Genomic DNA, 27,509 nt, shown 5'->3' with positions numbered 1-27,509 from the left:
ATAAAATAAAATAACACCTCCATCTGGTAATAAAATAAAATAAAATCATATGGAAATAAAATAAAATAAAATAACATCTCCATCTGGTAATAAAATAAAATAAAATCATATGGAAATAAAATAAAATACGCTAGAAGGAGGGCTTGAACCTCCGACCTTGTGGTTAACAGCCACACGCTCTAGCCAACTGAGCTATTCCAGCTTGTTAGCATTGTTTTTAATATTAATTTATTTATTGTATTATCCATTCATCTCAGCCTATTAAATCCAAACAATCAGCAACCGTGGATTCCATTGGGATGGATCGTGGCCCAAAAAATCATAATAATGCGTGTGAAATTTGAACCTTTGGCTGTTATTCCTTTCACATGGCCTTAGATTTAAAAATGGGCGTATGTCATACTCCTCCTACGTGGAACTGACGTACAGCTATCTGGAGCATCCAAATTGTAGGTCCCATTGTGGATGGAGCATATGTATGAAATCAGACTGATCAAGCAATCCTAACCATCCATTCTCAATAACAATCAAATGCATGGTCAAAATTATATTGGAGAGTGGACCAAATTAGAAGAAAATCAGATGTTTAATATTATTTTCTCATGTAATTTTCTGGGTCTGCTGCTCCATCTACTGTTCGATCAGCGGCATGGATGGTGGGTCAATCTGATTCTCAATATGAGTAATCTTATGATGGACCACCATTTTACATGGAACAGATGTACTGTGAAAGTGGCATGGGTTGAAAACATAAGCATATGCTGTGTCAATTCAATAAAAAAACGAGGTCACATGTGATCAAGTGCCTCTATTCAGATTTCGCATGTGATTATGACAAGTGAGCGTGTCAGAGTCTACTGAACTTGTTCCTCTAGCAGTACTTTAACCTAATATTTTTCCAAAGGAATCGAGATGAGCTTATAAACAAAAAGAAGACTCAACAATGTGGATTTTATTAATATTTGAATGTATGGCCCATGACATTGCAATCACCTTGCTCCTCCCGAAGGATTCACTCGTATATGGTGGCCCTATTTGATAACTTACACAAGTTTTCAAAGTACACGCATTCGGACTTTTTGTGAATCTTGAAACTCATGCCTTTTAAAGCCAACCAAACGAACTCAACCTCGAGCAAAATGACCAAGGCAACGGTTTCGAGTCTCTTGAATCGGGCAATAAGTTGCTCGGCTGACTCTTTTGACAATTGTCTTAGCTTGAAAAGGTTAGTTATAGATACTTTAGGCTTAGTATAGTGGAACTGCATATGAAATTTCTCTTCCATCTCAGTCCATATCTGGATTGAATTGGGCAATGGATTTATGTACCACGTGAAAACAGTTCATGTTAAAGAATTTCCAAATAGTCTGAGCTTCAGGAAGTCATTGTGGGATGCCTCATCACATTTGATGATTGTTGGGGCATAAAAAATACACGAGTCAATAGGAGTTTGGTTTGATATGCATCAAGAATCCAAGATAGGCAGCTCTACCCATTATGCGGCCCTCTCTATCATCCCTCTCTCTAGAAAATCTGTTGCGCGTGAATAGTGTTGCATGAATAGTTATGCGGTGAGTAGTGTTGCGCGGTGAATAGTTGCGCAGTGAATAGTGTTGTGCGGTGAATAGTTGCACATGAATAGTGTTGCGCGGTGAATAATTGCACGTGAATAATCGCGCGATGAATAGTGTTGCATGGTGAGTAGTTGCGTGGTGAATAATGTTGTTGTGCGGAATGTAACGTCTCGGAAAAAATTCGTACAAAGACTTGAGTTCCACCTCAGGCAAAAATCGCTCAGTACCAAATCCTTTAGAAATTAGACAAAAATTATTCAAGTGCTAAACTAAATTAGCTTGAACCACTTTAAATACGAACTGCAAGATCCAAAACGTGTAGAATCGTTGACGCTACATTACCCTGAAACTTAGAATCAATCTCAAAACTCGGTTGCTCTCGGGAGCACACCGAAACTTCGTATCAGACCTGTACTGCACGTCGAAAGTCCGATTACAGCGAGACTATATGAATATGACCGCCTTACTGGGCTTGACGACTATCTCAGAAATCAAGTTCAGATAGTATCCAGAAACGCACAACTTTAGCCCGGAGCGAAGTGTGTGAGAAACGTGAATATCTTTAGCAAATGTACTCAGATTTAAGTAAACTGGGTTGTTCGCTTGCGGGCCAATTCTAAGGTTTCAGACCATCAGAATCTGACCCAAATACATCATCGGATTAGGAAAAATTTCATACGCAGGTTAGTGTACTTGTGGCCCTGATCGAGTGGCGGTGATCGTTGAACTGAAACTGGTCCTCTGCAGTCGTTCCATAAATCTGATCGGACCAAAAACTTAACCTGACCTAGATCCAATGTCAGGGAACTTTTCCCATATCGTATGCAGAAAGGGGGCCTCCAGATGTGCTCCGTTGGACCGAAATGGCCACTCTTTGGCTATAACCTAAGTATACAATGGCCCTGAGGCCATTCCCTTCAGTTCTAGGCCTATATAAGGGCCTTTACCCACCCCTCTCTCATTCCATACGAATTCTAAACCCTAAGAGAGAAAAGAGAGTGAGAAAGTGAAGGAGAAAGTGAAGAAGTGAGAGAGCGAGTGTGAGATAGTTCCTGTGATTCGATCCCACTACTCCACGTACGTGTAACGCCTTGAAAATTAGGGGTCGAGTATAAACGCAACCCACGAGTTCCAACGCATCACTTATGCAACATAGATAATGATGATTAAATGTTGTCTGTGTTAGTGCATTAATCATGAGTGGGATTATACCAAAACAGTAATTCATACTCCAGATCAATTCATATAACGCAAGCGGAAGACTGGAAAATGGATATAGACGTGTATGAGCCAAAAGGATCATGATCGGTCACCAGAGTATGAAGACATTACTGAGTCACCATATACATGTAATAGTTCAAAATAGTTCAACTATAATAATAGACCCTGTAGCCCGTTGATCCAGATGGTCTAAGCGAAACCACCGGAGAATTGCATATATGAGAACTCATCCTGATTGTCATAGTAATCGGGCTCCGCCTCATGAGTCGCATCGTCATTTGCAACTAAGAGAGAGTCTGGTGGGTGTTTAGAACACCGTCCCAGAACGTGAGAGTGAATGATCAATTCAGTGGGATCATAGAGCAAAGGTTAACATGTTATCAATTCAGTCAAGCAATAATGATAAAGCAGACATATCAGACATTCCTAGATACTCTTATTAATGCAAGGATGAAATGTAAGCATGATGCATGCCCTCGCCTACACTCCCTCGTGCAACATCATCTTAAGGTCATAGCATGCTTTCTTTCCTCTGTGCTCTTCAACCCGAGGTACATGCAGTGCGATGAAATGAGAATGATTACCGAGTTATTATTAGTCCCTTTCATACAGCAAGATTAGGAAGCTAAGGTACCTCCCTTATGTTAATTCCCAAATAATGATCCATTCTAGGGTTGTCAATTCTAGCAATTCTCATACGATATTGCGGTTCTAGGTCGCTATAAAGGGCTCGTCACCTTATCAGTGCAGGCCTAGTGTACTCTTGTAGCTACATAAGGGCTCGTCGCCGCTACGCAGTCTTAGTGTACGCTCGAAGTCACTACAAAGGGCTCGTCACCTCATCAGTGTAGGCTGACAGCTCGAATACAGTGTCTCATACCACCGTATTCGGCTCACGAGTCTAGGTTGCTCACTGGTCACTACGAGGAGGCTCGTCACCCCAGCGTAGACCAACAGCTCGACCACGATGTCCTATACTACCATGCCCGACTCATGAGTCTTAGCGGATCGAGGTACCACGGTTTAAAAGGATTTTCACTAGTGAGTTTGGTACCTTAGATTCAAACAGTAGCGTCCATACATGGTGAACATACAATAGGGCCAATCGAGTTACTTGACAAGCTCGCCTAGTATGAGCGCACGTTGAGTTAATCGACATGAAGTGCGTAAGCTCTCCGTGTGGCCTAACCACTGCCAACATTTCAAGTACGGCTTGGATTCATCGATCACGTCCTATGTAGCGAGACAACCTCAGCCACCAAATCAGAACCTGTTACCGATTGCCTGAACTATTTCATAGTCCCAAACACATTCAATTATAACAGATAATCATACTAACTAATCAGAACAGTAATGGATTAACAATTCCAATCATACAAGCATGTGAGCATTTGATGGATTTTAACTTAACCATGAATTCACACACAGGCAGTGTCTAAGTAAAACAGACAAAGAAGATAAGTTACATGGAGGAAATCATACACATCGTTAAGGTAGTTGAGAATTTCTTCTCAATACCCATATAAAGTACAATTTATTACACACTTGTCCATTCAGACATTCTACAAACACTTAGACTACATATTCCAACATACATAATGTATGTTGGTGATAACACGTATTAAGAAAAATGATGCAGACACAAGTGCATTCAAGGTGTACCAACGAAGAAAGCGCCAACCACAAGTGTCGTCCTTGTGGATAGGCGAATATTGAGGAGCTGAAGACCTTTCACATGTGATTGGACATATAGAAGACCCCACTTAGGGAAGACACATGTGAAGGAAGATTGGAGAAAGAAGACCGAGCGCCCAAACTTTCCCATACTTATGTTATTTGCACGTTTTTTGACTTAGTTAGGGGTCTTTTAGTAATCTTATATCTTTATTTGCTTATCCTAGGGGTATTTTAGTAATTTTATGTCTTTATTTGCTTATTTAAGTGGGGTAAAGCCCTAAACTCGAATTTCAACTATTGATTAATGAAAAGCAAACCCTTTGGTTGCCTCCTTCCTCTCTTCTCTCTCATGGTGCTTCTTCTCTCCCCTTGATCTTCTTCTTCTAATTTCTTCTTGTGCCCCTCCAACTTCTTCAAGGTAATAATTTTCTTCCTTCTATTTTTCAGTTTTGGCTAATCCTTCTTCGATCAAAATCTTGAGAACCGATCTAAACCCTAAATCTCCAAATTCTCAAATCCTTAATCCGAGAAACTTCTTGGTTCTTCGGACTAGTGATCTTCATTGATCGATTGGGTGTGACCATGCAAGATCGGGAGGTCTCATCCCTCGTCAGATCCAACCCAAGTAGTAATTGAATTCCATAACCCATGGTTGTAGTGATGGCCCACTCCATTGCATGTTTCCTTTATGATTTTCTCAGTTATGACGATTACTGTTAGAATTTTAGATCATTTATTCCTTTTATTTCCGATGTTTAATTGTGTCCATGAGCATGCATCATAATTAGGGCTGTCCTGCGTCAAATTTGGTATCAAAGCCTAGGCTTGCATGGTTTTTGTCTAGATCGAGTTATCAAATTAGGGTTTTGATTTTTAGGTTTAACTTAGGAAAGTTCCAGGTTTAGAAAGTTTTCAATTTTAGAAACTTTCCAACTTTAGAAAGTTCCTAATCTGGAAAATTTTCAGGTTTGAGTTGTTTCCTGTTTCAACTTAATTGTGTCAGTTCATAGTAGTTTTGCATTCATCGCATTCATCTTGAAAGTCATAACACCTAGTAGTCTAGTTAGGTAGAGTTTGGTTCAAGTCTTCATTATATGCCCACGAGAAGAGGTAAAGGTTTCAGACTTCAACCTACCATGAATAACGAACAGTTATCTGAGCAACTTGCTCAATTGATACAAAAGATAACCGCCCTAGAAGCGGGTCAAAGGCGTGAGTTTGCCCGCCTTGAGAACCAAATTACCACTACCATAACTAAGGTGGAGCAACTAGAGGCGTCCCAAAAGGAAAATCCCGCTGTAGGGGAAGATGCACACTCCCAAGTGGAAGGAATCATTGGAGAACGCGCTGCCACACGTGGTGGTAGTGAGGATAGAGATCATGGTAACGGTCATGGTGTGGTGCGAGAGGCACGAGCCACATGTGGTCATCAAGATCGTTATGATCCAGATGAGCGTGTGATGAAGAGTGTGAGAGTTGAGGTCCCGAGTTTTGATGGGCGCTTGGATCCCAAGGCGTTCCTTGACTGGGTTGCTGACATGGACCACTACTTTGAGTGGTATGGCATGTCGAAAAACCGTCAAATGCGGTTTACTAAGATGAAGCTTGTGGGTCAAGCCAAGCTCTTCTGGACCAACACCGAGCGTAGGATAGAGAGAGTTGGTAGAGCCCCTATCACACATTGGTATGAGATGAAAGAGAAATTGAAGGAGAAGTACCTTCCTCTCTCATACCGTCAGAAGCTCCTTGACCAATGGCAATCCTTACGCCAAGGGTCAATGCCTGCCACTGACTACATCGCTAAATTTAAAGAGTATGTGATGCGATGTGATATCCGAGAAGACCCTCTAGTAACGCTCTCGCGTTTCAAGATGGGCCTTTGTGCGGATCTTCAGCGCGAGCTTATTACTCGGCCCGTAACGGACTTAGATGAAGCATATCAAGTCGTGCAGGAGTTAGAGCAATATCTGAAGGCTCCTGTTGTTCGTCGTTTTGAGTCCCGAGACTCCAGTGCTAGATCTAGTTTCCAAGGAACTAGACCTAATATTGGTAGTCAACCTAGAGCACAGGCGACCATTCTGCCTAGGCCTAGGGAGGACAAGGGCAAAGGGGTTCTTGGTGCCAGTCCTAGTAACATAAGCCAAGTGAGGTGCTATGAGTGTGGCAACCTTGGCCACATGTCTAATCAGTGTCCTACGAAGAGCCGTGGGAGAGCCTTAGTTATAGGCGAGCCCCACGAGGGTGGAGATGACCAGGGTGATTATGAAGTTGAAGAGTATCACCCTGAAGGAGGACTTACTGATGAAGAAGTGGATGGAGAAGCAACGCTTGTAGTAGTCAGGCGTGTGTTAGCTCAGTCTAGAAGTAGTGCTGACTGGCGTCGAAGCACTATCTTCTACACTATTGCCAAGTGTGGTGAAAAGCATTGTAAGGTGATAATGGACAATGGAAGTTGTCAGAATGTGATTTCCACTAGCACCTTAGATCGCTTAAAACTGAAATCTACAACTCATCCAGACCTGTATAAAGTTTCTTGGGTTGACAAGACATCCCTACGTGTCACCCAGTAATATCTAGTCCCCATCGAGTTTGGGTCATACAAAGAGTCCCTGTGGTGTGATGTTTTACCTATGGATGTGGGACATGTTATCCTAGGTAGACCGTGGCTATTCGATAATGATGTCACGATCTTTGGCCGTTCGAATGCCTGTACTTTTATGTATAATGGTAAAAAGATCAAACTTAATCCCATGCCACCTGAGAATACACTAGGGAAGAAGAAGGATGAGAAGACAAGTGAACCTAGAGAAATGGGGAAATCCAAACCTAAGTCTTTACATATAATCAGCGCAAGAGAGTTTGAAAAAGAGGCTAAGGAGGATTCTATGGTGTATGCCCTTGTGGTTAGAGAAATTACACCTGAGGTTCCATCAGAGTTGCCCTGTGAGGTGACCTCGGTCCTGAAGGAATATAGTGATGTATTTCCTGAAGACTTACCGAATGAGTTGCCACCTATGAGGGACATACAGCATGCCATTGATCTTATCCCAGGGTCTACTCTACCGAACCTTCCTCACTACAGGATGAACCCTACAGCGCATGCAAAGTTGAAGAAGCAAGTTGATGAGCTTCTGCAAAAGGGTTTCATCCAAGAGAGTATGAGCCCGTGTGCCGTGCCTGCATTGTTGACGTCAAAGAAAGACGGCACGTGGCGCATGTGTGCGGACAGCCGTGCCATAAACAAAATTACTGTCAAGTATAGGTTCCCTATACCTAGACTTGATAATATGCTTGATATGATGGCCAGGTCCACTATATTCTCTAAGATAGACCTCAAGAGTGGATATTACCAAATTCGTACACGCTTGGGAGATGAGTGGAAGACGGCGTTTAAGACGAAAGATGGGCTGTATGAGTGGTTGGTCATGCCCTTCAGCTTGACTAACGCACCCAGTACTTTCATGCAGGTGATGACACAAACTTTGAGGCCGTTCATGAAAAAATTCCTAGTGGTGTACTTTGACGATATTCTTATTTATAGTACCACTAAGGAATCACACCTTGAACATTTAAAGAAGGTCTGTAGTGTCCTTAGGAAGGAAAAGTTGTACCCTAATCTTAAAAAATGTACATTCATGTCTAACCAAGTTGTGTTCTTAGGATTTATAGTGTCATCTGAAGGGATGCGCGCAGACCCTGAAAAAGTCAGGGCCATAGTTGAGTGGCCAGAACCAAGAAACATTCATGAGGTGCGAAGTTTTCACGGCCTAACAACTTTTTATCGTCGGTTCATTAGGGGTTTTAGCACGATCATGGCTCCCATTACCGAGTGCATGAAAAAGGGAGAGTTCGCGTGGTCTAAAGCCGCCGTCAAGGCTTTTAAAGAAATTAAGGGCAAGATGGTGGAAGCTCCTGTCATGCATCTACCTGACTTTTCTACAGTCTTTGTAGTAGCGTGCGATGTGTCTGGTGTCGGTATAGGTGGAGTGTTGAGTCAAGAAGGACACCCAGTGGCCTATTTCAGTGAGAAACTGAATGAGGCAAAATAAAAATACTCCACTTACGACAAAGAATTTTATGCGGTAGTGCAATCCCTGAGACATTGGCGACACTACCTCCTACCGCAATAATTCGTTTTATTTTCTGACCATGAGGCTTTGAGATATTTGCATTCTCAGAAGAAACTCAACCCAAGGCATGCCAAGTGGGTAGCGTTTCTTCAGGAATATTCGTTTGTTTTGAAACACAAGGCCGGGGTTGAAAACAAACCAGCGGATGCCCTTAGTAGGAGAGTGGCGTTGCTCAACTCCTTGAGTGTAGAGGTAGTCAGATTTAAGCAACTGAAAGATGAATACCCCATATGTCCTGATTTTGGGGGTACTTACGTGTCGCTCTCTAGTGACTAGCATATTATGGGTGAATATGTTCTTAAAGATGTCTTTCTTTTCAAGGGAGATAGACTTTGTATTCCCCGTATGTCCCTTCGTGAATTCCTCATCTGGGAGCTTCATTCAGGAGGGATAGCTGGCCATTTTGGTCGTGATAAAACCATTGCCCTCGTGGAAGATCATTTTTATTAGCCAAGCCTCAAGCGAGACGTAGCCAAAGTTTTAGGGCAGTGTCGAACATGTCAGCTGGCAAAGCAAAGAAAGTAAAATACCGGGCTGTACATGCCATTGCCAGTGCCTCATGCTCCGTGGCAGGATATTAGTATGGACTTCGTGCTCGGGCTTCCCAAGACTATAAAAAAGCACGATTCCATTTTTGTCGTTGTGGACCGTTTTTCTAAAATGGCGCATTTCCTCCCATGTTCGAAGACGTCAGATGCATCTCATGTTGCTCGTCTTTTTTTATGGTGTGGTACGTCTCCATGGGTTACCTAAAACCATAGTGTCTGATCGTGATGTTCGATTTACTAGCTATTTTTGGAAGACACTGTGGCACATTATGGGAACTCGTTTGCAATTTTCTACTGCTTACCACCCACAAACAGATGGTCAAACTGAAGTGGTAAACCATAGCCTTGGAAATCTTCTACGTTGTCTAGTAGGTGAACATGTTAAGACTTGGGACCTAATTTTACCAATTGCTGAACTTGCTTATAATGGGTCAGTTAATAGATCTACAGGGTTGAGTCCTTTTGAAATTGTAAGTGGTTATAAACCTAGAATGCCCATAGATCTCCTACCTATGTCTGTTACCCAAAGGTCTTCTGACTCAGCCGATGCATTCGCACGCCATATTCATGATTTGCATACACATATTAGACAGCGGTTAAATAAGAGCAATGATGATTATAAAGTTTCAGCTGATTCTCATCGTAAAGTGCAAGAATTTCAAGAAGGAGACTATGTAATGGTGCGAATAAGGCCAGAGCGATTCTCTTAAGGATTTGCAAAGAAATTATAAGTGCGTAGTGCTGGACCATTCAAGATATTACAAAAGGTTGGGTCCAACGCGTATCGGGTTGACCTTCCACCTGAAATGAGCATTAATCCAACTTTTAATGTGGAAGATCTAGTCTGTGCCCATACTCCCATTGTTGATACATCGTCCCTTTCATGGCCTTTTTCTGAGTTTACTACCCAACCCCTTCCACCCCCTCCTCCACCCATTACCCATAAAGAAGCAATTGAGGAAATCTTGGATGACGAGATAGTATCCATGAGAGATGGGGGTTTCCAAAGGTATCTTGTCAGGTGAAAAAATAAACCATCGTCTGAATCTACATGGCTATTGGGCGATGCATTGCAGGGTATTAATCCAGATCTACTCGAGCGCTACAAAAGTTTCAACTCGTCGGAGTCGAGTTTTTTTCACCCGAGGGGAATTGATGCGGACACAAGTGCATTCAAGGTGTACCAACGAAGAAAGCGCCAACCACAAGTGCCGTCCTTGTGGATAGGCGAATATTGAGGAGCTGAAGACCTTTCACATGTGATTGGACATATAGAAGACCCCACTTAGGGAAGACACATGTGAAGGAAGATTGGAGAAAGAAGACCGAGCGCCCAAACTTTCCCATACTTATATTATTTGTGTGTTTTTTGACTTAGTTAGGGGTCTTTTAGTAATCTTATATCTTTATTTGCTTATCCTAGGGGTATTTTAGTAATTTTATGTCTTTATTTGCTTATTTAAGTGGGGTAAAGCCCTAAACTCGAATTTCAACTATTGATTAATGAAAAGCAAACCCTTTGGTTGCCTCCTTCCTCTCTTCTCTCTCATGGTGCTTCTTTTCTCCCCTTGATCTTCTTCTTTTAATTTCTTCTTGTGCCCCTCCAACTTCTTCAAGGTAATAATTTTCTTCCTTCTATTTTTCAGTTTTGGCTAATCCTTCTTCGATCAAAATCTTGAGAACCGATTTAAACCCTAAATCCCCAAATTCTCAAATCCCTAATCCGAGAAACTTCTTGGTTCTTCGGACTAGTGATCTTCATTGATCGATTGGGTGTGACCATGTAAGATCGGGAGGTCTCATCCCTCGCCGGATCCAACCCAAGTAGTAATTGAATTCCATAACCCATGGTTGTAGTGATGGCCCGCTCCATTGCATGTTTCCTTTATAATTTTCTCAGTTATGATGATTACTGTTAGAATTTTAGATCATTTATTCCTTTTATTTCCGCTGTTTAATTGTGTCCATAAGCATACATCATAATTAGGGCTGTCCTGCATCAAAAAATCCTTACACCAGGGAGTTGCCCCGTATACCACACGCATATACCCACAGTGGATAATCATGGCATGCATGAATCTGGGTTCCATATTCATTTAATCATTTTCACAAACATTTAGGCTACACACTTTAACATATATAACGTATATCAGCCGTAGCGTGATTTAGGGCAAGTCCTTTCGCTAAGGAGTTGTCGCATATATAACAAGCATATATCCACGATAGATAATCATGTTAGGCATAATTTCGAATTCCATACGTATTCAAATATCACAATATGTACACTGGTCATGTTACAATTGTTGAGCTTCGCACTTTTAATATTAAAATGAAAAGAAAAGATAAATAAATACCTGACACGCTTATCAAAACAGGCAATGGAAGTGATTGGTTAGCACGATATGACTAAACTTATGAAAAAGTTGGAATAGCTCAGTTGGTTAGAGATGTGGGGCCATTGTTCCGTAATCCAAGCCATGCATTGTTCTGACTGTAAGAACTTTATTTAGTGGGCCTCACTAATCAACAGTCTGGATTGTCATACAGTTGGACTAGATGATTGAGTAGACCAGTGGGCCCCACTTCATGTGATACGCTGCGCAGTCTATCTGTGTAGCTCTGCATACTAGGGCTGGAATGCTATAAGCAGACAGTAATTTAAGTTGCACTAGGATGCTACAATGTGGAGCATGGGAGAGAGAGTTGTGATGAGTTTCAAACTCTCTTTCCACAGATTCTATAAAAGAGAGCTGGGTCCCCGATCCTACACCACAGCAAAAATTCGAGTCTCATCTTGTGAATTGCAGAAAGGGTGTGAAGGAGAGGAAGATCTTAAGCTCTACAGGTATTCTGGTATTCTTATCCGGCTTTCATGGCGGCGTCTCAGCTAGGTAAGCTATCGGACCCCTGACCACCATTTCCCATGCACAAACAGATCCGTGGGCCTATTCCGCATATAGATTAAGTCCCACACTAACCAGATGCTGCGCCAATCCAAAGTCGGAGGTTCAAGCCCTCCTAGCATTTGTGTAAGTATTTTTTTTCCCAGATGGAGATGTGGGGTCCATTGTTCCGTAATCCAGGCCATCCGTTGTTTTGACCATATGCTGGGCCGAACCTAGGTCAGAGGTTCAAGCCCTCCTAGCGTTTGTGTAAGTAGTTTTTTTTTTTTTTCCACGACGGAGATGTGGGGCATGTAGCGTTTAGACAAGTAGTCTTTTTTTTTCACAATGGAGATGTGAGGCCCTTTGTTATGTAATCCAGGCCATCTGTTGTGTTGACCAAGATGCTGCGCTGATCCAAGGTTGGAGCTTCAAGCCCACCTAGCGTTTGTGTAAGTAGTTTTTTTCTTCCACTATAGAGATGTGTAGCCCGTAGCATTTATACAAGAAATTTTTTTTTTCTACAATGGAGATGTGGGGCCCATTGTTCCGTAATCAAGACCTTCAGATGTTTGGACCAGATGCGGGGTCTGACCATGGTCGAAGGTTCAAGCCCCTCGAGCGTTTTTGTAAGCAGGTTTTTTCCCATGACGGAATGTGGGGTCCATAGCATTTATATAAGTAGATTTTTTTTCCACAATGGAGATGTGGGGCCCATTGTTCTGTAATCCAGGCCATCCGTTGCTTGGACCCGATGCCGGCCAGCCCATTGTTCCGTAATCCAGGCCACCCATTGTTCGGACCAGATGTGGGGCCCAAAGTTCGGTAACCCAAAAACATTTGTCAAGTCCAATTGATCCAGTGTTCTTATTTGCCCTCCTAGCATTTATACAAGTACAAGTATATATATATATTTATATATATATATATATATATATATTTATTTATATATATATATATTTATATATATATATATATATATATATTCCAGAAGGGAGATGTGCGGCCCATTGTTCCATAATCCAGGCCATCCGTTGTTTAGACCATATGTGGGGCCAGCCCATTGATCCGTATTCCAAACCATCCGTTGTTAGCAACAAATGTGGGGCCCAAAGTTCAGCAACCCAAAAACATTGGTCAGGTCCAATTTGAACTAGTGATCCTATTTGCTCATTTTTACTTTTCCTTTTGGACTTAGAGTTGGGGGGCAGTAATTATGTATTCTAGACCATCTAACAGTTCAGACCCATATAATTTTTTTTCCCACAGGACTAGTTGGAGGGCTTTACATTACTTGGATCTTTGAGATACTGGACCGAAATTTCAGTAATCCACACCATTGAACAGGGCCCACTTGGATGTTCTTTGCCTTGAAAAATCTTCTTAATGAGACACTCACTATTAAATTTGTGATAATAAATTATAACCTTTCTATATCTTTTTTAGGACTTTAGAAATGTGGGGCCCATAGTTCAGCAATCCAGGCCATCCATCAGTTTGAGCCAACTTGGGTGTCCTATGCCTTGAATTTTCCACAATTCAACAGTCTAAACCGTCAAACTTTGCAGCCAACAAAAGAGAAATACAATGTCAATCGCATTGAATTGAAGAAAGGTGCAAACTCAATTGCTAGGATCTTTCAATTTGAGGAGTTTTGAGCATGGTCCATTGACTGTGGTAGAACCAATGGTCTAGTTTAACGAGTCCTTGCGTTGCTTGTATTTACAATTTAGACATGTGGGCTCCACTGGATTGTTGGACTCTGCTAGTACACCCAATTTAGCTAGTTAAGGCCACTCATAAGACCAAGGGCTGGGATCAGAAATACGTGTGCATGTATGATTGTGCGGCGTGCTAGTGTCTACTTGACTCAAAAGTATTAAGTGAATTAGTCAGTACCCCCTGTGTCGAGACGGACATATTGGAGATTGAATCGGAATCCAGATTCCTCTCCATTTGTGACTGATTTAGAAGTGCGCGTCGTACTTAAGTTAATTGAGCAAGGGAATGGGTTAACCCTTATGAATGTGTTCTATTTGCCTTGTACTAGTGATTACGGAATTGACAAGTTTAAGAAGTTTTTATCTCACTAGCTGATCCATCTCTGTGTGATTCTGCAACCCAATTCCCAACAAGTGGTATCAAAGAAATCGTTGGGGCATAGATCTGGATTTGTAGGATTAACATCAATGGGAAACGCCAAGTTTGATATTGAGAAGTTCTCAGGCAAAAATAATTTTGAGTTATGGAAGATCAAGATGACTAATCTATTAACCAAGCAAGGCGAAGTTAAAGCTCTTGAGGAGCGAAAATCGACTATGAATGACGAAGACTGGAATACTCTTAACATGAATGCTTAACTTTTCATCCGTTTATATCTCACGGATGAAGTTCTCTACAATGTTTTGAGGGAGAAAACTGCGGCTAGTTTATGGGCAAAGTTAGAGGATATCTATGTGAAAAAATCCTCTGAAAATCACCTATACTTGAAGCTACAGTGATACACCTTCAAGATGGCAGAGGGTGGAGATCTAGAGACCCACATCAGCAACTTTAATAAATTGGTTTGCAAACTGCTGGATATGAAGGAAGTGATCAAAGGTGAGGAACAAGCATGTATGTTGTTGAATTATCTTCTGACATCGTAGGAGTCATTTAGGGACACAATGTGCACCACAAATAAAACCCTGAGTGTCGACACCATTATCTCAACGCTTCAAGGGAGTGCCATGAGCAAGCTAAACGGTGGCATGGGGACATCTTCCGATGCACTGATTACGAGGGGCAGGAATATTGATCGAGGTAAAGGATCCTCAAGACCTAGATCCAAATCCAAAGACAATGGCAAAGGAAAACTACAGTGTTGAAACCGTGGAATGACTGGACACATGAAAAAGGATTGTACCAATCCTAAAGCGAAGAAAGAAAACTCAAAGGCTTCTTCCAAGAAGGTCAATATTGTTACATCTGATGAAAAGACAAGTATGGTGATGTTATGTCTGTGTCCATGATTGGTCACTTCACGACAATCATAAAAATGAATAGATCCTCGACACAGGAGCATCATATCACATGACTCCTCATCAGAGTTGGTTCGCCAGTTACAAAGAATGCAATGGTAGACAGCTCTTTATGGGCAATGACAATGTCTATAATGTTGTGGTTGTTGGTACTGTGAGCATCAAGATGTTTGATGAAATGGATAATACCTTGACTGATGTCAGGCACGTTCCTGACATGAGGAAAAGTCTGATTTCTCTCGGTGCACTCAAGGCTATAGGGTGCAAGTTCACTAATATTGATGGTGTCCTTAAAGTTTCAAATGAGACACTCATGGTTATGAGAGCGCAAAGGCACGGAAACCTTTACAGGTTGATCAGGAACATTTTAGTAGGTGGAGCGGCAGCAACTGTTGTAGATTCCACGTTTATACGTATGTGGTATGCTCGTCTTGAAAAATCTTCTTGATAGGACACTATTAAATTTGTGATAATAATTCATAACTTTTCTATTTCTTTGTTTGGACTTTAGAGATGTGGGGCCCACAGTTCTGCAATACAGGCCATCCATCAATTTGAGCCCACTTGGGTGTCATGTGCTGTCAATTCTCTGGAATTCAATAGCCTAAACCATCAAATTTTGCAGCCATCAAAAGATAAATACAATGTTAATCACATTGAAATGAAGAAAGGCCCAAACTCAAAGGCTAGGATCTTTCAAAATGAGGAGTTTTGGGCATAGTCCATTGACTGTGCTAGAACCAGTGGTCTAGATTAACGAGTCCTTACATTGCCTATATTTACAATTTAGACATGTAGGCTCCACTAGATAGTTGGACCCCACAATTACCCCCAATTTTGCCAGTTAAGGCTACCCGTACGACAAAGGGCTGAGATTAGAAATACGTGTGCATGCATGATTGCATGGCGTGCCAGTGTCTACTTGACTCAAAGGTGTTGAGTGAATTAGTCAGTGCCCCTGCATCAAGACGGACTTATTGGAGATTGAATCAAAATCCAGAGTCATCTCCATTAGTGACTGATTTGGAAGTGCGCATCATACTCAAGTTATTCGAGCAAGGGAATGGGTTAACCCTTACAAATGTGTTCTATTTGCCTTGTACCAGTGATTACGGAATTGGCCGGTTTAAGAACTTTTTATCTCACCAATGCTTTAACAAAATATTTCTCAATCAAAGTAAAAGATTCACACATAATAGAGTAAATGAAAGCATAAATAAAATCGATATTTATTAATGTACTTGTCTTGTTAGAATTGTCGTACTTTGCACTTTTACTATTAAAGTGAAAAGAAAATAGAGATAAACATCTGACACGCTTATCGGATTAGGCGATCAAAGTGATTGGTTAGCACGATATGACTAGGCTTATGAATAAGCTGGAATAGCACAGTTGGTTAGAGCGTGTGGCTGTTAACCACAAGGTCGGAGGTTCAAGCCCTCCTAGCGGAGAAAATTTTCCCAAATGGGGTCCTATCCAAGGTTGGAGGTTCAAGCCCTCTTAGCATTAATGTTAGTAGTTTTTTTTTCCCGTCTATTATTTTGACCAGATGTTGTGCCGAAGCTCTTCTAGGGTTTGTGTAAGTACTTTTTTTCCACGATGGAGATGTGGGGCCCGTGGCCTTTATACAATTAGTTTTTTTTTTTTTTTTCCACAATGGAGATGTGGGGCCGATTGTTCTGTAATCCAGGCCATCCATTGTCTTGACCAGATGCTGCGCCCATCCAAGGTTGGAGGTTCAAGGCCTCCTAGCATTTGTGGAAGTTATTATTATTATTTTTTTCCACAATGGAGATGTGTGGCTTGTAGCGTTTATACTAGTATAGTTTTTCCACAATTGAGATGTTGCGCCCATTGTTCCATAATCTAGACCTTCTGTTGTTCAAACTAGATGCGGGGCCTGCCCAAGATCGGAGGTTTGAGCCCTAGTCCTTAGGTAAGCAGGTTTTTTTCCCATGACAGAATGTGGGGCCCATAACGTTTATACAAGTAGATTTTTTTCCACAATGGAGATGTGGGCCTGTTGCATTTATACTATTAGTTTTTTTTTTTTTTTTTTCCACAATGGAGATGAGGGGCCGATTATTCTGTAATCCAGGCCATCCATTGTCTTGACAAGATGTCACGTGCATCCAAGGTTAGAGGTTCAAGCCCTCCTAGCATTTGTGGAAGTTGCTTCTTTTTTCTTTTTCTTTTTTTTTCCCGATGGAGATGTGTGGCCCGTAGCATTTATACTAGTATATTTTTTCCACAATGGAGATGTTGCGCCCATTGTTCCGTAATCCAAATGTTCTGTTGTTCGGACTAGATGCTGGGCCTGCCCAAGGTTGGAGGTTCAAGTCCTAGCGTTTATGTAAGTAGGTTTTTTCCCAGGATGGAATGTGGGGCCCATATCATTTATACAAGTAGAAATTTTTTTTCCACAATGGATACGTGAGGCCCGTAGCATTTATACAATTAGTTTTTTTTTCCCCCCACAACGGAGAAGAGGGGCCAATTGTTCTATAATCCAGGCCATCCATTGTCTTGACCAGATGTTGCGCCCATCCAAGGTTAGAGGTTCAAGCCCTCCTAGCGTTTGTGGAAGTTGTTTTTTTTTTTTTTTTTCCACGATGGAGATGTGCGGCCCATGGCGTTTATACTAGTGTGTTTTTTTCCACAATGGAGATGTTGCACCCATTGTTCCACAATCAAGACGTTCTGTTGTTCGGACCAGATGCAGGGCCTACCCAAGGTCGGAGGTTCAAGTCCTAGAGTTTATGTAAGCAGGTTTTTTTTCCCACAACGGAATGTGGGGCCCATATCGTTTATACAAGTAGAATTTTTTTTCCACAATGGAGACGTGGTGTCCGTAGCATTTATACAATTAGTTTTTTTTTTTTTTTCCATAACAGAGATGTGGGGTCAATTGTTCTGTAATCCAGAAAATCCATTGTCTTGACCAGATGTTGTTGGTTTTTTTTTTTTTTTTTTGGGTTAGCTTGTTAGTACACACCCATGTCAGTACACACACTCCATGTTAGCCAGCCCTGCCAGGGATCGATACCAAGACCTCAAGTGTTGAAACGAGGTATCTCCACTCAGTCTGCCAGTTGAGCTATGGATCTAGGTGTGTCTTGACCAGATGTTGCGCCCATCCAAGGTCGGAGGTTCAAGCCCTCCCGGCATTTGTGGAAGTTGTTTTTTTTCCACGATGGAGATGTGTGGCCCGTAACGTTTATACTAGTATATTTTTTCCACAATGGAGATGTTGTGCGGGGCCAACCCAAGGTCGGAGGTTCAAGTCCTCCTAGCGTTTATGTAAGCAGGTTTTTATCCCACGACGGAATATGAGGCCCATACCGTTTATACGAGTAGATTGTTTTTTCCACAATGGAGATGTGGGGCCCATTGTTCTGTAATCCAGGCCATCCATTGTTTAGACCAGATGCAGGCTGGCCCATTGTTTCGTAATCCAGACCAGCCATTGTTCGGAGCAGATGTGGGCCCCAAAGTTCAGTAACCCAAAAACATTTGTCAGTTCCAATTGATCCAGTGTTCACATTTGCCCTCTTAGCATTTATACAAGTAGTTTTTTTTCTCCAAAATGGAGATGTGGGGCCCATTGTTTCGTAATCGAGGCCATCCATTGTTTGGATCATATGTGGGGCCAGCCTATTGATCCATAATCCAGCTCATCCGTTGTTAGCACCAGATGTGGGGTCCAAAGTTTAGCAACGCAAAAACATTGGTCAGGTCCAATTTGATCCAGTGTTCCTATTTGCTCATTTTTACTTTTTCTTTTGGACTTTAGAGATGTGGGGCCCATAATTTTGTATTCTAGACCATCTATCAGTTCAGACCCATTTAATTTTTTCCATTGAAGACTAGTAGGAGGGCTTCACATTACTTGGATCTTTGAGATACTGGACCCAAATTTCAGTAATCCACACCATTGAATGGGGTCCACTTGGATGCTCTTTGCCTTGAAAAATCTTCTTGATAGGACACTTACTATCAAATTTGTGATAATAATTCATAATCGTTCTATTTATTTTTTTGGACTTTAGAGATGTGGGGCCCACAGTTCAGCAATCCAGGCATCCATCAGTTTGAGCACACTTGGGTGTCATATGCCTTGAAATCTCTAGAATTCAACAGTCTAAACCGTCAAATTTTATAGCCAACAAAAGAGAAATACAACGTCAATCGCATTGAATTAAAGAAAGATGCAAACTCGATGGCTAGGATCTTTCAATTTGAGAAGTTTTGAGCATGGTCCATTGACAATGCTAGAGCAAGTGGTCTAGATTAACAAGTCCTTGCATTGCCTGTATTTACAATTTAGACATGTGGACTCCACTGGATAGATGGACCCCCTATTAACCCCAATTTAGCCACTTAAGGCCACTCGTACGACCAAGGGCTGGGATAAAAAACACGTGTGCATGTATGATTGTGCAGCGTGCCAGTGTCTACTTGACTCAAAGGTATTGACTGAATTAGTCAGTACCCCTGTGTCGAGATGGACATATTAGAGATTGAATCGAAATCCAGAGTCATCTCCATAGTGACTGACTTAGAAGTGCCCATGGTACTCAAGTTATTTGAACAAGGGAATGGGTTAATCGTTATCGAATGTGTTCTCTTTGCCTTGTACGGGTGATTACGGAATCAGCCAGTTTAAGAACTTTTTATCTCACCAGTGCTTTAACAAAATATTTCTCAATCAGAGTAAAAGTTTCACATATAATAAAGGAAAACATAAATAAGATCAATCTTCATTAATGTATTGGTCCTATTACAATTGCCGTGCTTCGCACTTTTAATATTAAAGTGACAAGAAAGTACAGATAAATATCTGACACACTTATTGGAACTGGCAATTAAAGTGATTGGTTAGCACGATATGACTAGACTTATGACAAAGCTGGAATAGCTCAGTTGGCTAGAGCGTGTGGCTGTTAACCACAAAGTCGGAGGTTCAAGCCCTCCTTATAGCGTAGCAACTTATCTCAGAGATAGCATATATAGAACTAGTTGTTTCATTTTTTTCCAGTGGATCCATTGTCTTGACCAGATGTTGTGCCCATCCAAGGTTGGAGGTTCAAGCCCTCCCAGCGTTTGTGGAAGTTATTTGTATTTCCACGATGGAGATGTGTGGCCCATACCGTTTATACAAGTATATTTTTTCTACAATGGAGATGTTGCGCCCATTGTTATGTAACCCAGACCTTCTGCTGTTCGGACCAGATCCAGGGCCTGCCCAAGGTCGGAGATTCAAGTCCTCTTAGTGTTTATGTAAGCAGGTTTTTTTCCCATGACGGAATGTGGGGCCCATAGCGTTTATACACGTAGATGTTTTTCCACAATGGAGATGTGGGGCCCATTGTTCTGTAATACAGGCCATCCCTCGTTTGGACCGGATGCAGGCCGACCCATTGTTCGGTAATCCAAACCAGCCATTGTTAGGAGCAGATGTGGGACCCAAAGTTCAGTAACCCAAAAACATTTGTCAGGTCCAATTGATCTGGTGTTCCTATTTTCCCTCCAAGCATTTATACAAGTAGATAAAAAACAATGGAGATGTGGGGCCTATTGTGTCGTAATCCAGGCCGTCCGATTGTTTGGACCATATGTGGGGCTAGCCCATTGATCCATAATCCAGTTCATCCATTGTTAGCATCAGATGTGGGGCCCAAAGTTCAGCAACCCAAAAACATTGGTCAGGTCCAATTTGATCTAGTATTTATATTTGCTCATTTTTACTTTTTCTTTTGGACTTTAGAGATTTGGGGTGTAATTTTGTATTCTAGACCATCTATCAATTCAGACCCATTTGATTTTTTTCATTGAGGACTAGTTGGAGGGCTACACATTACTTGGATCTTTGAGATACTGGCCCAAATTTCAGTAATCCACACCATTGAACAGGGCCCACTTGGATGTTCTTTGCCTTGAAAAATATTATTGATAGGACACTCACTATTAAATTTGTGATAATAATTCATAAACGTTCTATTTATTTTTTTGGATTTTAGAGATGTGGGGCCCACAGTTCAGCAATCCAAGCATCCATCAGTTTTGGCGCACTTGGGTGTCCAGCGGCTTGAAATCTTCAACGGTCTAAACTGTCAAATTTTACAGCCAACAAGAGAGAAATACAATGTCAATCACATTGAATTGAAGAAAGGCACAAACTCAATGGCTAGGATCTTTCAATTTGAGGAGTTTTGAGCATGGTCTATTGACAGTGGTAGAACCAGTTGTCTAGATTAACGAGTCCTTGCATTACCTGTATTTACAATTTAGACAATTTAGACATGTGCCCTCCACTGGATAGTTGGACCCCACTATTACCCCCAATTTAGCCGGTTAAGGCCACTAGTACGACCAAGGACTGGGATCAGAAATACGTGTGCATATAGACTCAAAGGTGTAGACTAAATTAGTCAGAACCCCTGTGTCGACACGGAGAGATTGGAGATTGAATCGAAATAAAAAGTCATCTCCATCAGTGACTGATTCAGAAGTGCGCGTGGTACTCAAGTTATTTTAGCAAGGGAATGGGTTAACCCTTACTAATGTGTTCTATTTGCCTTGTACCCGTGGTTACGGAATCAGCCGGTTTATGAACTTTTTAACTCACCAGTGCATTAACAAAATATTTCTCAATCAGAGTAAAAGATTTACACATAACAGAGTAAAGGAAAGCATAAATAAGATCGATCTTCATTAATGTACTGTTCCTGTTACAATTGTCGTGTTTCACACTTTTAACATTAAAGTGAAGAGAAGATAAATATCTGACACGGTTATCCGAACAGGCGATCAAAGTGATTGGTTAACACGATATGACTAGGCTTATTACAAAGTTGGAATAGCTAAGTTGGCTAGAGCATATGGCTGTTAACCACAAGGTCAGAGGTTCAAAACCTCCTAGTATAGAAATTTTTCTCATATGGGGCGTGTGTAATTAGTTTTTTCCTCCACGATGGAGATTTGGGGCCCGTAGCATATATACAATTAGTTTTTTTTTTTCCTCGGCAATGGAGATGTGGGGCCGATTGTTCTATAATCCAGGCCATACATTGTCTTGACCAGATGTTGCGCCGGTCAAAGGTTGGAGATACAAGCCCTCCTAGCGTTCGTGGAAGTTGCTTTTTTTTTTTTCCGATGGAGATGTGTGCCCTTTAGCGTTTATAATAGTATATTTTTTCCACAATAGAAATGTTGCACCCATTGTTCTGCAATCCAGACCTTCTGTCGTTCGGACCACATGCAGGGCCTGCCCAAGGTCGGAGGTTCAAGTCCTCCTAGCGTTTAGGTAAGCAGGTTTTTTTCCCACGACAGAATGTAGGGCCTATAGCGTTTTTACAAGTAGATTTTTTTCCCACAATGGAGATGTGGGGCCCAGTGTTCTGTAATCCACGCCATTCATTGTTTGGACTGGATGCAAGCCGGCCCATTGTTCCATAATCCAGACAAGCCATTGTTCGGAGCAGATTTGGGCCCCAAAATTCAGTAACCCAAAAACATTTGTCAGGTCCAATTGATCCAGTGTTCCTATTTGCCCTCCTAGCATTTATACAAGCAGATTTTTTTTCCCCCAAAATAGAGATGTGGGGCCCATTGTTCGGTAATACAGGCCATCCGTGGTTTGGACCATATGTGGGGCTAGCCCATTGATCCATAATCCAGACAATCTGTTGTTAGCACCAGATGTGGGGCCCAAAGTTCAACAACCCAAAAACATTGGTCGGTTCCAATTTGATCTTGTGTTCCTATTTGCTCATTTTTACTTTTCCTTTTGGACTTTAGAGATGCGGGGCCTGTAATTATGCATTCTAGACCATCTATCAGTTCAGACATATTTGATTTTTTTTCGTTGAGAACTAGTTGGATGGCTTCACATTACTTGGATCTTTGAAATACTGGACCCAAATTTCAGTAATCCACACCATTGAACGGGGCCCACTTGGATGTTATTTGCCTTGAAAAATCCTTTTATTTTTTTTTTTGTTAGCTTGTTAGTACACGAGGTATCTTTCACTCAGTCTACCACTTGAGCTATGGATCAGGGTGTCCTTGAAAAATCTTCTTGATAGGACACTCATGATTAAATTTGTGATAATAATTCATAACCATTTTTTTTTTTCGACTTTAGAGATGTGGGGCCCAGGCATCCATCAGTTTGAGCGCACTTAGGTGTCCTATGCCTTGAAATCTCCAAAATTGAACGGTCTAAATCGTCTAATTTTACAGCCAACAAAAGAGAAAAACAATGTCAATCGCATTGAATTGAAGAAAGGCGCAAACTTGATTGCTAAGATCTTTCAAAATGAGGAGTTTTGAGCATGGTCCATTGACAGTGCTAGAACCAGTGGTCTAGATTAACGAGTCCTTGTGTTGCCTGTATTTACAATTGAGACATGTGGGCTGCACGGGATAGTTGGTCCCCACTATCACCCCTAATTTAGCCAGTTAAGGCCACTCCTACAACCAAGGGCTGGGATCAGAAATACGTGTTCATGTATGATTGCATGGTGTGCCAATGTCTACTTGACTTAAAGGTATGGACTGAATTAGTCAGTACCACTATGTCAGATGGACATATTAGAGATTGAAACGAAATCCAAAGTCATCTCTATCAGTGGCTGATTTAGAAGTGCACATTGTACTCGAGTTATTTGAGCAAGGGAATGGGTTAACCCTTATGAATGTGTTCTATTTGCCTTATATCAGTGATTACAAAATCAGCCAGTTTAAGAACTTTTTATCTCAACGGTGCCTTAATGGAATATTTTTCAAATAGAGTAAAAGATTCACACATAACAGAGTAAAGGAAAACATAAATAAGATCGATGGTTGTGTTACAATTGTCTTGCTTGTCACTTTTACTATTAAAGTGAAAAGAAAAAAGAGACAAATATCTGACACGCATATCGGAACAGGCCATTGTAGTGATTGGTTAGCACAATATGATTAGACTTATGAAAAAGCTGGAGTAGCTCAGTTGGTCGAAGGTTCAAGCCCTCCTAGCGTGGAAATGTGTTAAGTAGTTTTTTTTTTTTTTTTTTTCCAGATTTGGGACCCGTAGAATTTATAGAATTAGTTTTTTTCCACAATGGAGATGTGGGGCCGATTGTTCTGTAATCCAGGCCATCCATTGTCTTGATCAAATGTTGAGCCCATGCAATGTTGGAGGTTCAAGCCCTCCTAGCGTTTGTGGAAGTTGTTTTGTTTTTTTTCATGAAGATGTGTGGCCCGTAGCGTTTACACTAGTATATTTTTTCCACAATGGAGATGTTGTGCCCATTGTTCCGTAATCCAGACCGTCTGTTGTTCGGACCAAATGCGGGGCCTGCCCAAGGTTGGAGGTTCAAGTCCTCCTAGCGTTTATGCATGAAGGTTTTTTTCCCACGAATGTGGGGCCCATACCGTTTGTACAAGTAGATTTTTTTTTTCCACAAATGAGATGCGGAGCCCATTGTTATGTAATCCAGGCCATCCATTGTTTAGACCAAATGTAGGCGAGCCCATTGTTTCGTAATCCAGACCAGCCATTGTTCAGAGCAGATGTGGACCCCAAAGTTCAGTAACCCAAAAATATTTGTCAGGCAGTGTTCCTATTTGCCCTCCTATCATTTATACAAGTAGATTTTTTATTTTTTATTTTCCAAAATGTAGATATGGGGCCCATTGTTCCATAATCCAGGCCATCTGTTGTTTGGACCATATGTGAGGCCAGCCCATTGGTCCATAATCCAGATCAGCTGTTGTTAGCACCAGATGTGGGGCCCAAACTTCAGCAACCCAAAAACATTGGTCAGGTCCAATTTAATCTAGTGTTCCTATTTGCTCATTTTTACTTTTCCTTTTGGACTTTAGAGATGTGAGCCCCTAATTATATATTCTAGACCATCTATCAGTTCAGACCCATTTGATTTTTTTCCCTGGGGACTAGTTGGAGGGCTTCACAATACTTGGATCTTTGAGATACTGGACCCAAATTTCAGTAATCCACACCATTGAACGGGGCCCACTTGGATGTTCTCTGCCTTGAAAAATCTTCTTGATAGGACACTCACTATTAATTCATAACCGTTCTATTTATTTATTTTTGACTTTAGAGATGTGGGGCCCACAGTTCAGCAATCCAGGAATCCATCAGTTTAGCGCACTTGGGTGTCCTGTGCCTTGAAATCTCCAGAATTCAACAGTCTAAACTGTCAAATTTTACAGCCAACAAAAGAGAAAGACAATCAATCGCATTGAATTGAAGAAAGGCACAAACTCGATGGCTAGGATCTTTCAATTTGAGGAGTTTTGAGCATGGTCCATTGACAGTGCTAGAACCAGTGGTCTAGATCAATGAGTCCTTGCATTTCCTGTATTTACAATTTAGACATGTGGGCTCCATTGGATAGTTGGACCCTACTATTACCCCGAATTTAGCCAGCTAATGCCACTTGTACGAACAAGGGCTGGGATTAGAAATACGTGTGCATGTATGATTGCGTGGCATGCCAGTGTCTACTTGACTCAAAGGCATTGGCTGAATTAGTCAGTACCCCTGTGTCGAGACGGACATATTGGAGATTGAATCGAAATCCAAAGTCATCTCCATCAGTGACTGATTTAGAAGTGCGCATCATACTCAAGTTATTTGAGCAAGGGAATGGGTTAACCCTTACGGATGTGTTCTATTTGCCTTGTACCAATGATTATGGAATTGGCCGGTTTAAGAACTTTTTATCTCACCGGTGCCTTAACAAAATATTTTTCAATCAGAGTAAAATATTCATACATAACATAGTAAAGGAAAGTATAAATAAGATAGATCTTTATTAGTGTATTGGTCCTGTTGCAATTGTTGTGCTTCACATTTTTAATATTAAAGTGAAAAGAAAATAGAGATAAATATCTGACATGCTTATCGGAATAAGTGATCGAAGCGAGTGGTTAGCACGATATGACTAGGGTATGAACTACTGAATCAAAACTTAGTTGAATAGAGGGATCCGACAACTTAATGTTGTAGATATTTAATCTACTCCTAAGGTAAACGTACTATAATGATAGCCGCTGTGCACTGATGAACTAAGATAGGAAAGGTAAAACAAGCGTGAAAGTAAAGTAGACATGCAGATAGATGTGTTTGGTATGGGGCCTCGAGCTATCCTTCGGATGTTCCTTTTATGGCTTTCTCGAGGCAGTGGAAGCCCCTTGTTAGGCTTCAGGATTCTTTGTGTGGGCTTGGTAGATCCGGATCTGCTTAGGAAAGGAAGAACCTTAGACTCTATCGCTTCTCAGATCTTCTTTCCATCGCTGATTCTTCGCAAAGATCTTTGTGGCCCACTAAAGATTTGACCTGGTGCTCTTGGGTTTCTCTGAGGGAAACAATCAAGCCAATATTTGGGAACCCCAAGGGTTGATCTCTATCGAAGTAGTCATCCAACACCTCTAGATGAACTACCTTATCCACTTCCAGGTGTTGGATGATCCGGATTAAATTCCCTCCTTTATCCAATCACCCAAAAGGTGATGGGCCCGAGTGTTGGAAGGATTTGACCCTGATACTAATCTATCATTTGGATAGATAAGATCTCCCATTCTCTTAATTTTAATCTTCGTATAAAATGAGACCCGATATAAGTTCAATAGTCCTTTTATGATCTTGGTCTAAGGCCGGGGCTAGGTTGGCTTGCATACCAACTTAACCTTCTGGCATTCAGAATCTTCTTGATCGTTGTTGGCTCTCCGAACGTCTTTAGGAAAATCTCCCATTTTTTGAAGGATTGTGAGTGAAGACCCTTTGAATGATATTATATGTAGTTGTGAGATAGGATACGCTCACCTAATGGGTCTTTTTATAACTGTGCTTGGCACGTCCCTCATTTAATGGGCGCATTTATCGTGGCCACGTGGAGTATGACGGTTCGTCCTCCTAAAAGGGCTTGATAGAGCATGTATCATCGCAATAATGATAAAATGCATAACATTGAAGGAAAATCATATGCAAATCTCCTTCAAGTGTGAGTACGATTCTGATTGTGCCAAACACGTAGTGTCTCCACATAGTATCTTCCCATTGGTCCATGTCACGACGCCAAAAATGGGTGAAAACACTCACATGAATGTATTGAAAAATGTACACAACGGGATAATCTCATCCTTTAGGTTTGGCAATGTTTGGATAAAAGACACCCACGAGATTTTAAATAAAAGTTTTCGTTCTCAATGTGAACATGCAAATATGTTTGTGCATCAGGGAAATTTATAAATTCCAAGATAACATTTTCATCCTTATCTAGACAAACATTTCTTGAGAAGTGAATGTATTTGTCATTATGGAGAAATTGAGATTTCTGCTTGTTAAATAAACATGACCATGAAAGTGGAATCCTTTTTCATAGGACATAGGTTACATCTAGCAGGGTGTTTGACACACTCCATCCAATGCTGATGAAATAAC

General features: G+C 41.3%; 2 non-coding genes across 2 annotated transcripts; one reads left to right on the top strand and one right to left on the bottom strand.

Annotated features, from left to right (window-relative positions):
- Positions 1 to 128: 128 nt before the first annotated feature.
- On the bottom strand, positions 129 to 202 carry TRNAN-GUU (transfer RNA asparagine (anticodon GUU)). The gene has a single exon. It is a non-coding gene; the product is annotated as a tRNA-Asn (tRNA).
- A 19,758-nt stretch (positions 203 to 19,960) lies between these two features.
- On the top strand, positions 19,961 to 20,034 carry TRNAN-GUU (transfer RNA asparagine (anticodon GUU)). Its single transcript has one exon. It is a non-coding gene; the product is annotated as a tRNA-Asn (tRNA).
- Positions 20,035 to 27,509: the final 7,475 nt, after the last annotated feature.

The sequence above is a fragment of the Magnolia sinica genome, chromosome 11 (assembly GCF_029962835.1).
Source record: "Magnolia sinica isolate HGM2019 chromosome 11, MsV1, whole genome shotgun sequence".
In the NCBI taxonomy this organism is placed as follows: Eukaryota; Viridiplantae; Streptophyta; class Magnoliopsida; order Magnoliales; family Magnoliaceae; genus Magnolia; species Magnolia sinica.
This window is presented reverse-complemented; position numbering and strand designations above follow the sequence as displayed.